The 15269-nt window shown below is 43.6% G+C and overlaps 1 protein-coding gene across 2 annotated transcripts in view; it reads right to left on the bottom strand.

Moving 5' to 3' along the window:
- Positions 1-15269, bottom strand: part of mcoln1a (mucolipin TRP cation channel 1a) — a 72907-nt gene that overhangs the window by 46929 nt on the left and 10709 nt on the right. The window lies entirely within an intron of this gene.

Genomic DNA, 15269 nt, shown 5'->3' with positions numbered 1-15269 from the left:
GCCACGCTTTTCGACTACTCATATTCAGAACCTTCTCATCAATCTTTCTATTTACACTGCTGCTTATAATTCCTCTAACACAGTAGGTAGTCAGGCCAACAAGGGTGAGGCCGTGTTGGGTTTGATACTGGGTAACGAACCATGCCAGATGTTAGATTTGGAGGTAGCCACAAAAAGACTTGACCCTCTCTCCCTCGTAGCCCTACACACGGATGAAAAAAAACCCACCAATTCGACTGGGACAGGCTAAGCCAGAGAATTCCTACAGGCCTGGCACTCCAACCACAACGCCATAAACAAACACAGACCTAGATACCATCTATCAACCCCTCCGAAAATAAACAGGAAATGACATCACCGCAAACCCCAGGAACCCCATCACGGACAAACATAAATAGAAAGCAGGAGACAACAGCTTCACTTCACTTGGAGGTCGCCACTGATGATGTTACCTAGCCAGGCAATGAAACGTCTCGATATCAAACCTGAAGGTCATTGAGCAAAGCTACACCCTAAACCTCAACCTGAGCTACAAACCTTCACAAACCTTTAATCAATGTGTGGATGATACTGGAGGAGGAGCAAAACATGACCTTTTGAGCAAGGTAGGGCAGGTGGCTGAAGTAAAAGTGGTGGAACACTTTGGGTCTCGCAATCATAATTCTATTAATTTCAAAACGGTTATGGAAACGGATAACCCTTCCATAAAAGCTAATTTGGTTAATTGGAATAAGGCAAATTTTAATGATATGAGACAAGATCTTTTAAAAGTTGATTGAAGTAGACTGTTTGCAGGTAAAAGGACATCTGACAAGTGCAAGGCTTTCAAGAGCATGATGATAAGAATTCAGAGGCATTACCTTCCCGTTACAGTGCAGGGTAAGGCTGGTAAGATTAAGGAACAATGGATGAATAAATATATTGAGGTTTTAGTCAATAATGAAAAAAAAATCTTATTTTAGATAAAGACAACTGGGTTCTCTCGAATCTCTTAATCAGTGTATAGAGTGTAGAGGGTACATGAGATTGTATTGGATTATCCTTAACCTTATCTGCCAAAGAGATTCTAGAAAACATCAAGAACAAGAGGGTAACTAGAGAGACGGGCAGGAGCCCTTAAAGATCAAGGCGGTCATCTTCGTGTTGAACATCAAAAGATTGGAAAAGTATTAAATGAATATGTTGTGTCAGTTTTTTACTGTGGAGAAAATGGATTCTAAAGAATGCAGGGAAATAAACTTTGGTATTTTAAAAACAGTTCATATTACAAGAGAGGACATTTGGGAGGTTTAAGAGAATATCTCAGTGGATAAATCTCCAGGACCTGATGGAATGTATCCCAGAATATTATGTGAAGTAAGGGAGGAAATTGAGAGACTCCTTGCAGAAATATTTGCACATCTATAGTAATGGGTGAGGTGACAGATGACTGGAGGGTGAATAATGTTGTGCCTTTGTTGAAGAAAGGTTTAAGGAGAAACTAGAGAACTATAGACCCGAGAGTCTGACTTCAATTGTGAATAAATTGTTGGAGGTGATTTTAAAAGATAGGATTTATGGACACAGAGAGGCAAAAATTGCTTAAGGATAGTCAGCATTATTTTGAGAGGGGAAAATAGTGTTGCATGACTTGATTGAGTTTTTGAGGAAATTACCTAAAGGTTTGAGGGGAGCAGAGCAGTAGACATTGTTCACTTGAACTTAAGTAAAGCCTTCGACAAGGTTCCACATTAGACTAATAAATAAAGTTAGGTCACGTGGTATTCAGAGTGAGCTTGCCAATTGTATACATAATTGGCTCAACAGCAGGAGGCAGAGAGTAATGGCAGCGGGCAATGTTTTTTGGACTGAAGGCCTGTTCACGAGAATGTTCCACAAAAAATAGTTCTAAGTCCCCTTTCGTTTGTAATTTTATATAAATAGTTTGGATGAGAACGTGGTTAATAAGTTTGCAGGTGTGTATAGCAGACAGTGAAGAAGGTTTTCTAAGATTACAATGGTATCTTGTTCAAATGGGTTAATGGGCTGAAAAACGGCAGATGCCGAGTTCAATCTGAATAATTACAAGGTACTGCATTTGGTACAACAAGCAAGGGTTGGGCTTATACAATTAAAGGTAAGGCCTCAGGTAGTGTTGCAGAACAAAGGAACCTGGTGGTTCAGGTACACATTTCTTTGAAGTTTGTGTCACATATTTATAGAGTGGTGAAAAAAGGCATTTAACATGTTTGGTGTCATTGCTTAGTCCTTTGAGTAGGGGAGTTGGGAAGTCATGTTGAGATTGTACAGGACATTGGCGAGGCCTTTTGTGGAATGGCGTGTGCAGTTCTAGCTACTGTCATAGGAAGGATATTAAGCTGTAGAGGGTTCAGAACAGATTGACCAGGCCACTGCCAGGATTAAAAGATTTGAGTTATAAGGAGAGGCTGGAGAGGTTGGGACTTTTTTCACTGGAGCAGAGGAAACTGAGGGACAACCTTATAGAAATTTATAACATAGTAAGCCGCACAGGTAGGGTTAATGGTAGTTGGCTTTTCCCTAGGATAGGGGATTTAAAGAGTGGAGGTCTCATTTTTAAGGTGAGAGGAGAGAGATTTTAAAAAAAAGACATAGGCTTTTTTTTAAAAAAAACAAGACGGTGGTACGCATTGAGTCAGCTGTAGTGTGGAAACAGACCCTTCGGTCCAACTCATCCATGCTAATCAAACATTTTAAATTATTCTGGTCCCATTTGGCAGCTATTGGCCCATATCCCTCTAAACCCTTCCTATTCACATACCCATCTAGATGCCTTTTAAATGTTGTAATTGCACCTGCCTCCACCACTTCCTCTGGCAACTCATTCCATACATGCATGAAGAAGTTGCCCCTTAGGTCTCTTTTAAATCTTTCCCCTCTCACCATAAACCTATGCCCTCTAGTTCTGGACTCCCCCAAGCCAAGAAAAAGATTTTGTCTATATACCCTCTCCATACACCTCAAGTTTACAAACAACTATAAAGTCGTCTCTCAGCCTCTGACGCCCCAGCATCAGCCTCTCCCTGTAGCTCAAACCCCCAACTTTGGCAACATCCTTCTAAATCTTTTCTAAACCCTTTCAAATTACACAACATCCTTCCTATAGAAGTGAGATCAGAATTGCACACAATATTGCAAAAGTAGTCTAACCAATAACAGATGCAACAGGACCTCCCAACTCCTGTATTCAATGCTTTGACCTCTGCTTGGCAAAGGGGGCATTACTTCTGGAGCCTGACTCTTCAGTACCATTGAACATTTTGTCTAAAATTACTTGTGAAACGTATTCATTGTTACCTTGTGGAGTCCAGCATGTTTTCAAAGTTAACGACGAGGTGAATTAATCAGATTAATTTTGAAACCGCTAACTATGATAAAGGTGGCCCGTGGATGTCCGCCTCTCTTTGTCTGACACAGCGCGATGACAAGTCCAACCAGTCCGTGCTGAACATAATCCCAAATTAAACTAGTCCCACCTGCCTGCTCATGGCCCCATATCTCCCCAAACCTTTCCTATTCATGTACTTATCCAAACGTTTCTTGAATGTTGCTACTGCACCCATATCTACCACTTCCTCTGCATGTTCATTCCACATGACAGGAAGTGGTGGATACAGGTACAATTACAACGTTCAAGAAAAGCGTGAATAAGTACATGAATTGGAAGGTTTGGAGGGAATATGGGCCAGGAGCAGGCAGGTGGGACTAATTTAGTTTGGAATTCTGTTTGGCATGGACTGTTGGACCAAATGGTCTGTATGACTTTATAACAGCACACAATAAATCAGTGCTGCCTGAACTAGCTTCCCCACTATGACCCTATTTTGCGACTAGAAAATTGTTGTTGCCCTTCAGTGGAGAACAGAGATATCATGCAGTAAGGGCCAAGAATGCAGGAGAGTAGCTGTTTTAATTCAGTCCACAGCGGCTATTGTTGCCCGAGCTCGCAACCCCTAACTTTGGGAAGCCCTGCAAGATTTGCGTCATCACCCTGAGCCAGAGAGAGGCAGACATTCAGGGGTCAACTTTATCATAATCAATAGATTCAAAGTTAATGATTTAATTCACCTCATCGTTATCTTTGAGAACACGCTGTAACCAAAGTAGTGGATGCGTACTCCACAAGGCAACATTGAATACTTTTTACAAGTACTTTTGTATAAAAGGTTCAATAGTAATAAAGGCTCCAGAACTAACTGCATCCTTCACTAAACAGAGACATGGGAACATCAATGCCTGCAAGTTCCCCTCACACCATCCCGATTTGAAACAATATCACTGTTTCTTCACCATCACTGGGTCAACTGGAATTACCTCACTGCTGTGTCCTTAAGTCTCTCAGATTGTAATCATTCAAGAAAGCAACCCACCACCATTTCTCAAGCAGCAACTTGGTTTGAGCAACAAATGCTGGCCTTGTAGGTATTGCCTACATCCCATGAAAGAATTTTTTAAATCTCAAATGATCATTTCTATTGATCAGCATAAATTACCACAAGCAATAGATTCTCTATTTATAGCAGAAAACTATAGCAGACACTGCCAGAGCCAGGAGCAGTTTAGTTTTGCAAACCACTGTTTTTAAACACCCAGTTACGGCACTTTGACACATTGCCAAAATGTCTCAAAAGGGATTCTGATGCTAAATTACATTCTCAGTGCGGGGTCTATGGTAACAACTACGATACGGTCCTAACAAAGGTGCCCATTTTACAGGGTAAACTATCAGATACAGGAATGGAATGGAGAGGGATCGGGCAATGGGCGACGTAACTGGTGAGATCAGTGACAAACAGCCCTGCCAATCACAATGGATTTATTTCAATAAAAAGCTCTGGGAGTTCTGCCAGGTACCTTGTCATTATCCTGTTGCCAGTAGCTGAGAAGTGGGAACAGCAAACAGCCGATAGTAACTGCAACTGGCCATTGAATCAGAAGACAATTAGGACTTGTGTTCCTGCTCCTTCTAATTCACAAAAAACTCCAAAACGGTTACGTTTGAAGATTTACTGGGGTTTCTGCTAGACAGCTCCAGGGATGATAGCTCCAACTTATTCAGGCTTTTCCTATATGTCAAACACTCCAACCCTGGTAACATCCTTGTAAATCTTTTCTGAGCCCTTTCAAACTTAACAACATCCTTTCTACAGCAGGGGAGACCAGAATTGAACTTGTTGTAGAAGAAATTCAACAAAACTCAATAAATTAATCCCAGGATTAATTAAGTAGGATTGCTTATGAGGAGATTTGAAACTGGTCTGAAATTTAGAATTGGAGGGGATCTGATTGAGACACACAGGTCTTACAGGGGTCGCCAAGATGGATGCAGCAAGAATACTTCTCATTGAGGCCCAGTCTCAGAATAATGGATAAGCCCTTTAGGACTGAAATGAGGAATTCCTTAATTCTGAGGGAATTTTCAGAATTCTCTACCCCAGAAGGTTATAGAAACTTAATTATTGGCAATGTTCAAAACATGGATTGATATATATTGAAATATTAAAAATATTAAGTGATGGGAATAGTTGGAAAAATGGCATTGAGGTAGAAAAATCAATCAATGTAGTTGAATGATGGAGCAAGTTTGCTGGGCCCAATGGCTGCCTCGTTTTTCCTGTAACAATGTGTCTTTGAGTGGAAGAGGTTGCAGGTTTGGAAGGCACTTTTGAAGGAAGGTAGGTGAATTGCTTCTGTAGCCTCAGTCCAGCAGTGGCCAATATTTCTCCAAGAAGAGGGGCTAGTATTTGTGGAAGCAGTGTTGCAAGGAGCAATAGGACATGATGTCAGTGGCGACTAGAGAGTTAACTGTCGTGTGGGCACGTTGCTCTGTCATTGAGCCGTACAGGCAAATGTGTTTATTTAACAAACATCCAACATATTTAATAAATAAGTAATTAAACTAAACAATCAGAACATCATTTACTGGTATTTCCTCTTACCATTTTACCAATATGCACAATAAAGGTGAAAGTTCATATACATATTGTGTAACACGCTGCACCACTGTCAGAGAAATTAGCCCAATAAAGCAGAGATCACAAAACACAGATCGAAGTGAAATTAGCAAACCGTTTATTAACACAGCAATATCGCGGAAGAGAAATTGACTAAGCTGAAACAGCGCAGGGTAGCCGAAACACTTCCCCGAGCTGAGAATCAAGCCGGGTTTTATAGGAATACTGTACAATGATGCTAATAAAAATAGGGAAAAGACAATGTATTTGATAATAAGTAATCCAATTACGATGGTGATAATCACTATGCAGTATCAGAAGAATGTCCTGATTGTAGATACAATGTAGCTTCCTGGCAGCATCAAACAGTTTTTAATAGGATCAGGAGATTCCAGCTCTCTTTGAGGGTAGATGAGAATGTCCCTTTTAAGGCAGGTATTGTGAGCGAGGTATTCTGGTACCTCCCTGCCTGTCACTGGGGTACGAGACTGCCCTTAGGGTTTTGGGACATTTGTGTTGATTGGGTCCAGAAAGCTTATTGTCAGTTTGTCTTGGGAAGTGTATTCTCTGGTCTGTGAATGACTATGGTCATGTCTGGTTTCTCTTGTCAGCTTGTTTGGTCAATGCTGAGGCATTCTGGGTGTTTCTTGTATGGTTTGGACAATTCTGGTCTCCCCTGCTGTAGAAAGGATGTTGTTAAGTTTGAAAGGGCTCAAAAGATTTACAAGAATGTTACCAGGGTTGGAGTTTTTGACATATAGGAAAAGCCTGAATAAGTTGGAGTTATCATCCCTGGAGCATCAGAGGGTGAGGAGTGTCCTTATAAAGGGTTATAAAATCATGAGAGACATTGATAGGTAAATAGCCAAGGTCTTTTTCCCAGGGTAGTGGAGTCCAAAACTAGGAAACATGGATTTAAGGTGGAGTGGGGAGTTGGGGTGGGCGGGGAAGAGAGAGATTTAATAGGTACCTGAGGGACCTATGCAGAGGGTGGTGTAATATTGGAATGAGTTGGCGATGGTGGCTGGTACCATTACAACAGTTAAAAGGCATTTAGATGGATACATGAATAGGAGCGGTTTAGATGGATATGAGCCAAATGCTAGCAAATGAGACAAGCTTAATTTAGGATATTTGGTCAGTATGGATGCTTTGGACTGAAGTGTCTGTTTCCGTGCTTTATGACTATAAATTTACCCTTCCTTAGGTAAAGAGGCCAAATCAGTACACAATACATCAGGTGGGGTAAATCAATTTTCTACACAACTGCAACAAGGCACCTTCACTCTTGTGCTCAATACAAATTTGCAATAACAAAGACCAACACACTACAGTCCTGTTAATTTCTTGTTGCACCTATAGTTAGCTTTCAGTGACATCTGAACAAGGTCACCAGGTTCCTTTGGACATCAACATTGCCTAATCTCTGACGACAAAGATATACCCGTATTTCTGTTTTGGTTATCAAAGTTGATAACTTCACATTCTTCCACGTTAAATTCCATCTGACACATTCTTGCCCATTCACTCAGCCAGTCTAAGTCCCCTTGAAACTCCTTTGCTTCCTGTTCACAATTCTCATTCCTACCTAGCTCTGTATCATCAATAAACTTGAAAATATTGTAAATTTGGTGCCTACTTGCAAAGTTTGGGAATAGCTGGGGGCACAGCCACAGATCCTGGAGGTTGTCACCTGCCAACCTATAGAATACCTGTTTATCTGACTGTCTTTTATCCAGCAGTTCTCAAATCATGCCTTTATACTATTCTCAATCCCACACACCTTAATTTTGCTTCGTAACGTGTATGAGATCTTATCGAAAACCTCCTGAAAATCCAAATACACTACATCCATTGGCTCAGTCTTATCTACTGTTAGTCACAGCTTCAAAAGATCTCCAACAGATTGATCAGATTTCCCCTTTTCATAAATCCACACTGATGGTTTAACCCTACTTTTTTCTAAGTGTCTAGTTTATAAATAATTTCCAGCATTTTCCCTGCTGCTGTCAGGCTGACATGTCTCGTTCCCAGGTTTCTGTCACCTCCTGTCATATAGAGTTGGGTTACACTTGTTTCTCTCCAGTATGCAGGAACCAATTCGAAAGATGACCCCCATGCATCTGTTACCTCTACAGCCACCGCATTCAATGTAACATATCAGGACCACAGAATTTCACAACTTTCAGATCCATTAACTGCTCTTTCTAACCCGTACTACTTTCTTATGAATACCAATTCCTCCCAGTTCTTTGCTGCTCGTGAAGATGTTGTTGCATCTCCCTTGTGAAGGCAGAGATAAAGCAATTGCTTGTGTTTCTGTCATTTTCCTATTCTCAGTTAGAAATTCCCCTGGCTCTGACCACATTGGTCTGGATGGAATCTTTTCCTTTTTCCAGCCAGTGTGGATTTTTTTTGGTAATTTACCTCCATATTCCATTTTTCCTTTCTTTATCAATTCCTTGGTCCTTTTGCACTGAATTCTGAATGCATTGCAGGGGCATGCATGCAATTTCTCCTCCAAACCACACCAACCTGACTTGGAACTTCACCAAAGAGGAAAAATGCTGGAAATCTCTCCCTCATACTCTGGGTGTACCTCCACCCTGTTGACTGCAACAGTTCAAGGCGGAGGCCCACAACCACTTTCTTGAGCAATTAAGGTGGGGAAGTAAATGCTCATCTCACTAGTAATACTCACAGGCAAAACATAAAATACAGCATCCAGTCCCACACAGGGCAGCACACCTGAAACAGCACTTACAAGATTGGTGTGCTTATCCAAATAAGCTTACATCTGCCAGAGAACTGTACAACAGAGCTCCATCAGATTAATCATCGGGACCAAGTCTCCTCAGCTGGGTGTAAAAAATCCTTGAACACTATTTCAAAGGGCAGGAGGCAAGTTCTCACCAGAATCTGCAGCATTTAGCAATCATCTAAGAGATAAAAGCAAATTGCCTGGTTGTGACCACACATTGCTGTCTGCAGGAATTTGCTTGGCACATAGTGACTGCTTTGATTCTCACATTGCAACGGTCACTACCAATCACTGGACGCAAAGGGCTTTGAGTTTGAAAACGTCACCACAGAAATGCAATGCTTTCTTCAAACTCCTTTTTTAGAATTAACAACATAATTAATTCCTAGTGATGAGAACAGAACATTCAGTGAACTAGAGTCTCAATTTCAGGACCGAAACTCATTTCCTTGATCCCTATAATCAAAAAATTGAATATCGCAAGCTTGCCTCCCTTGCTCAGAATATTTGAGTATAGGAGTTGGGACATCATGCTGAGATTGTACAGGTCATTGTTGAGGCCTCTTATGGAGTAACGTGTTTTGTTCTGGTCACCCTGTTATAGGAAGGATATTATTAAGCTGGGAAGGGTTCAGAAAAGATTTACCAGGATGTTACTGGAAGGTTTGAACTATAAAGAATAACTTGAACTTTTTCCACTGGAGCATAGGAGGTTGAAAGGCGACCTTATATGGTTTATACAATAATGAGAGGTATAGATAGGGTTAATAGCAGGCATCCTTTTAAGGTGAGAGGACAGAGATCTAAAAGAGATATAAATGGCAAGTTTTTTTTCTACACAGCGAGTGGTTCGCACGTGGAATGAACTTCCAGAAGAAAGGGCCGATGTTGACAGTTACAATATTTAAGTCATTTGGGTAAGTACATGAATTGGAAAAGTTGGGAGGGATATGGGCCAGGAGTAGGCATATGGGACTAGAGTCAGAGAAACATGGAAACAGACCTTTTGGTCCAACTTGTCCAGGCCAACCAGATATCCTAAACTAATCTACTCCCATTTGCCAGCATTTGACCCATACCCCTCTAAATCCTTCCTATTCATAAACCCATCCAAATGACTTTCAGATGTTGTAACTGCATCAGGTTCCACCACTTCCTCTGGAAGCTCATTACACACACACACACACACACAAATCCTGCATGAAGAAGATACTCCCCGGGTCCCTTTTAAAATCTTTCCCCTCTCACCCTAAACCTATGCCCTCTAGTTCTGGGCTCCCCCACCCCAGGGAAAACACCTTGGATATTTACCCTATCCATGCATTTCATGATTTTATAAGACTCTAAAAAGGTCACGCTTAAGCCTCTGATGCTCCAGGGAAAACCACCCCAGACAATTTAGCCTCTCCCTATAGCTCAAACTCTCCAATCTTGGCAACTTTCTTGTAATCTTTTCTGAACCCTTTCAAGTTTCACAACACCCTTCTGCTGGAAGTGAGACGAGAGTTGCACACAGTATTCCAAAAGTGGCCTAATCAATGTCCTGTACAGATGCAAGATGACCTCCCAACTCCTATATTCAATGCTCTGACCAACAAAGGGAAGTATACAAAATACCTTCTTCACTATACTCCTCCTCCAAGGAACTATGAACTTGCACTCCAAGGTCTCCTTGTTCAGCAACACTCCCCAGGACCTTACCATTAAATGTGTAAGTCCTGCTTTGATTTGAGGCTTGTGGGTTGAGGCTTAGAGATAAATGGCAGGGGGCGGGATTTGGGGAAAGATAGCTGAGAAAGCAATAGGTAATGAAGGTGAAGGAGAAGGTAATAGGTCAAAGGGAGGAGTGATGGTCAGGCCTGGAGGGCGTTGCCAAGTTGGAGGCTTGGAACTAGGATAATGTGGGAAGAGGGGAAATAAGGAAAGAGGGGAAATCCACATTGATCCCGTGTGGTTGCAGAGTCCCAAGGCTGAATATGAGGCGTTCCTTCTCCAGGTGTCGGGAGGCGGCCCAGAACCTACATGTCCTTGGTGGAGTGGGGGGGGGGGGGGAGAAAGAGTTGAGGTGCTCAGTCACGGGGCAGTGGGGTCGGTGGGTGTAGGTGTCCCAGAGATGTTCGCTGAAACAATCTGCAAGGCAGTGTCCTGTCTCCCCGATATAGAGGAGACCACACCGGGTGCAATGGATGCAGCAGACGACATTGGTAGGAGGTACAGGTAAATTTATGACATATGGAAATATCCCTTGGGGCCTTGTACAGAGGTGAGAAGAGTGGTGTGGGCACAGGTTTTGCACTTCCTGCATTGGCAGGGAGAGGTGCCAGGAGTGGGGTGTCGACCGGCGGAGGGTGTGGACCTAATGAGGGGGTCATGGAGGGAATGGTCTTTTCAGAACCCCTGGTGGGGTGGGGAAGGAAATGTATCTCTGGTGGTGGGGTCCGTTTGGAGATGGCTAAAGTGTGGGAAGGATGATGCGATGTATACGGAGGTTGGGGGTGGGGAGATTCTGTCCTTGTATTGGGAGGAGTGGGGTTCAAGGGCGAAGGTGCATCAAGTAGAGGAGATGTGCTGGAGGGCATCAACCACGTGAGAAGGGAAGTTGCAATTGTGGAAGGAGGCGACCAGCTGGGATTTTGTGGTGGAATTGGTCATCCTGGATACAGATGCAGCTGAGGAATTGGGGATAAGGGATAGCATTTTTACAGGAGGTAGGGTGGGAGGTGGTGTAGTCTAGGTAGCTGTGGGAGTTGGACTTGTCTGTGGTTAGTTGGTCACCAAAGACGGTGATAGAGGGGTTCAGGAAGGGGAGGGAGGTGTCCAAGATGGTCCAGGTGAATTTGAGGTTGGGGTGGAAGGTGTTGGTAAACTTGATGAATCTCCTTGTGGGAGGACAAGGCGGCACCGATACAGTTATCGATGTAGCAGAGGGACAGGTGGGGGATGGTGCCAGGGCAACTCTGGAAGATGGAGTGTTTCACATATCCGACAAACAGGTACAGCTGGGTCCCACGCGGGTGCCCATAGCTACGCCTTTGGTTTGGAGGAAGTAGGAGGATTGTAAGGAGTTGTTGAGGGTGAGGACCAATGCAGCCAGATGGATGAGGGTGTCAGTGGAAGGGTACTGTTTGGGATGGCATGAGAGGAAGAAACGGAGAGCTTGGAGGTCTTTGTCGTGGTGGATCGATGTGTACAGGGACTGGATGTCCATGGTGAATATGAGGCATTGGGGGCTGAGGAAACGAAAACCTTGGAGGTAGTGAAGGGCATGCGTGGTGTCACTAACATAGGTGAGGAGCTCCAGGACTAAAGGGGGCAGGATGGTGTCGACGTAGGAAGAGGGGAGTTCGGTGGGACAGGCGCAGGCTGAGACAATGAGTCAACGGGGGTAGTCAGCCAACACCACACTCCTGGTACCTTTCTCTGCCACTGCAGGTGGTGAAAAACCTACGTCCACACCACTCCCCTCACCTCTGTCCAAGGCTCCAAGGGATCCTTCCACATGTCATAAATTTACCTGCACCTCTATCAATGTCATCTACTGCATCCGTTGCACCCAGTCTCCTCTCCGTCAGGGAAACAGGACCCCACCCCTTGCGGACTGTTTCAGAGAACATCTCTGGGACATCCGCACCCACCAATCCCACCGCCCCATGACTGAGCACCTCAACTCCCCCTCCCACTCCTTCAAGGACATGCAGATCCTGGGTCTCCTCCACTACCACCAACCACCCGCCTGGAGGAGGAACACCTCATATTCATCTTTGGGACTCTGCAACCACACGGGATCAATGTGGATTTCAACAGCTTCCTCATTTCCCCTCTCCCCACATTATCCCAGTTCCAAGCCTCCAACTTGGCACTACCCTCCAGACTTGTCAATCACTCCCCTCTCTGACCTATTACTTTCTCCCTCACCTTCATCCACCTATCACTCTCTCAGCTACTTTTCCCCAAACCCCACCCCTTGCCATTTATCCCTCAGCCCTGAACCACAAGCCTCTTTCCTGATGAAGGGCCTTTGCTCGAAATCTCAATTTTTCTGCTCCTCGGATGCTGCCTGACCTGCTGTGCTTTTCTAGCACTAGATATCAACTCTGATCTCCAGCATCTGCAGTCCTCACTTTCTCCGTGTTTGATTTTCCTTTCCAAAATGCAGTATCTCACATTTCAGGACTGAACGTGCTGTTTCCATGCTGGGAGACTCTAAGACGATGACTCTATGTGGGCATCGTTGGCCTGGCTGGCATTTCATTGCTGATTCAGAGTGCTGCCTTGTTCTGGGCCAGCTGCAGTCTAGATCATGACAGATGTTCTTTTATACACTCGTGGTATGTGGATTTATTCCTAGTAACCTTCAGGAGGGAAATTCCAGAACTTTGACTCGTTGATGGTGAAGAAACTTCAAATACCTGTCCAAATCAGAACTATATATGACAGTGAAGGGAATGTCAAGTCTCATCCTAAATGGAGTAAATAAAATCTATAAACTTGTTCATCTCATCAATGTACAGACAAATAGCAATCTCAGTTAGAATAGCTTTTGATAAAGTCCTGCAACGGAGATGGATAGCAAAGCTAAGAGTCCATAGGATCCAAGGAAATTTAGCAAATTAGATCTGCATTCGTTGCAGTGGCAGGAAGCAGAGCGATGGTTGAGGAGCGCTTATCAAACTGAAAGTCTGTCTCCAGTGGGATCCCACAGAGGTCGGTTTTAGGTGGTTTGTGGTTTATATAAATGATTTAAATTGATCAAGACTCCTACATTTAAGTAAGTGTGCAGATGATACAAAAATTGGTGGGGTGATAAAGATGGAGGAAGGCCACCTTAGACTACAAGAAAATAAAAAGAGGCTGACTAGTGGCAAATAGTATTCAAGCTGGATAAATATGATGTGCTACATTTGGGCAGAACAAATAAGGCAAGCAAAAATACGAAGAATGGTAGGATTCTGGGCAGCACCGAGAATCAGAGCGCCCACGGAGTGCACATATGTTGGTCCCTTAAGGTTATCAGATGCATCAAGTGGTTAAGAGGTTATCAAAAATCACAGAGGGACCTTGATCAAATGGGGAAGTGGGTGGAGGATTGGCAAATACAATCCAACACAAATAAATGTGAGGTGTTGCACTTTGGAAAGTCAAACCAAGGTAGGACTTAATACAGTAAATGGTAAGATCCTGAGAAGTGTTGTAGAACTGAGACACCTAGGAGTACAAGTACATAGTTCTTTGAAAGCAGCATCACAGGTCGACAGGGTGAAGGCATTTCACATGCTGACATTCATCGGTCAAGGCTTTGAGTATAGAAGTTGGCATATTACAGTTGTATAAGTAGTTGATGAGGCCACACTTGGAGCATTGTGAATAGTTTTGGTCACCCTGTTATAGGAAAGACGTAGTTAAACTGGAAAGAGTGCAAAGATGATTTACGAGAATGTTGCCAAGACTAGTATGCCTGGGTTATAGGGAGAGGTTGGCCAGGATAGGCCTTTATTCCTTGGAATATAGGAGAAATGAGGAGTGACCTTATTGAGGTGTATAAAATCACGAGGGATATAGATAGGATGAATGCATACATATAGTCTTTTTCCCAGGGATGGTGAATTGAAAACTAGAGGGCATAGATTTAAGACGAGAGGGGAAAGATTTAAGACAGACCTGATGGGCAATTTCTTCACAGAGAGAGTGATGTGTATATGGAATGGGCTGCCAGAGAAAACAATTACTGAATAGATTCATGGTTTAGAGGGATATGGACCAAATGCAGGCAATTGAAACGAGCTGAGTTTGGGCCAAGGGCCTGTTTCCATGCTGTATTATTTTATGAAGGCATACGGGATACTTGCGTTTATTAGCAGAGGCACAGAGTTTAAGAGCAGATGGGTTATGCTGGAAGATGTTGGTTTGGCCACAGCTAGAGTATGTATGGAGTTCTGGAATCCACATTATAGGGGGATTAGATTAGATTAGATTACTTACAGTGGAAACAGGCCCTTCGGCCCAACAAGTCCACACCGACCCGCCGAAGCGCAACCCACCCGTACCCCTACATTTACCCCTTACCTAACACTACGGGCAATTTAGCATGGCCAATTCACCTGACCAGCACATCTTTGGACTGTGGGAGGAAACCGGAGCACCCGGAGGAAACCCACGCAGACACGGGGAGAACGTGCAAACTCCGTACAGTCAGTCGCCTGAGGCAGAAATTGAACCCGGGTCTCTGGCACTGTGAGGCAGCAGTGCTAACCACTGTGCCACCGTGGTTAGCACTGTGGATGTGGTAGCACTGGAGATTTACCAAGATGTTGCCTGGGCTAGAAGTTTCAATGACAGAGTGGATGTTTACCATGAAGCACAGGAGACAAAGGGGACATGACAATTATTAGGGGCGTAGATAGGGCAGACAGGAAGAACCTTTTCCCCTTGATGGAGGGATCAACGACCAGAGGACATAGTTTTTAAGGTAAGGATGGGATGTTCAGAGGAACTGCAAGGAAAAACTTTTTCCACCCAGAGGGTGGTGGGAATTTGGA

Source organism: Hemiscyllium ocellatum, chromosome 45 (assembly GCF_020745735.1).
Source record: "Hemiscyllium ocellatum isolate sHemOce1 chromosome 45, sHemOce1.pat.X.cur, whole genome shotgun sequence".
Taxonomy (NCBI): Eukaryota; Metazoa; Chordata; class Chondrichthyes; order Orectolobiformes; family Hemiscylliidae; genus Hemiscyllium; species Hemiscyllium ocellatum.
This window is presented reverse-complemented; position numbering and strand designations above follow the sequence as displayed.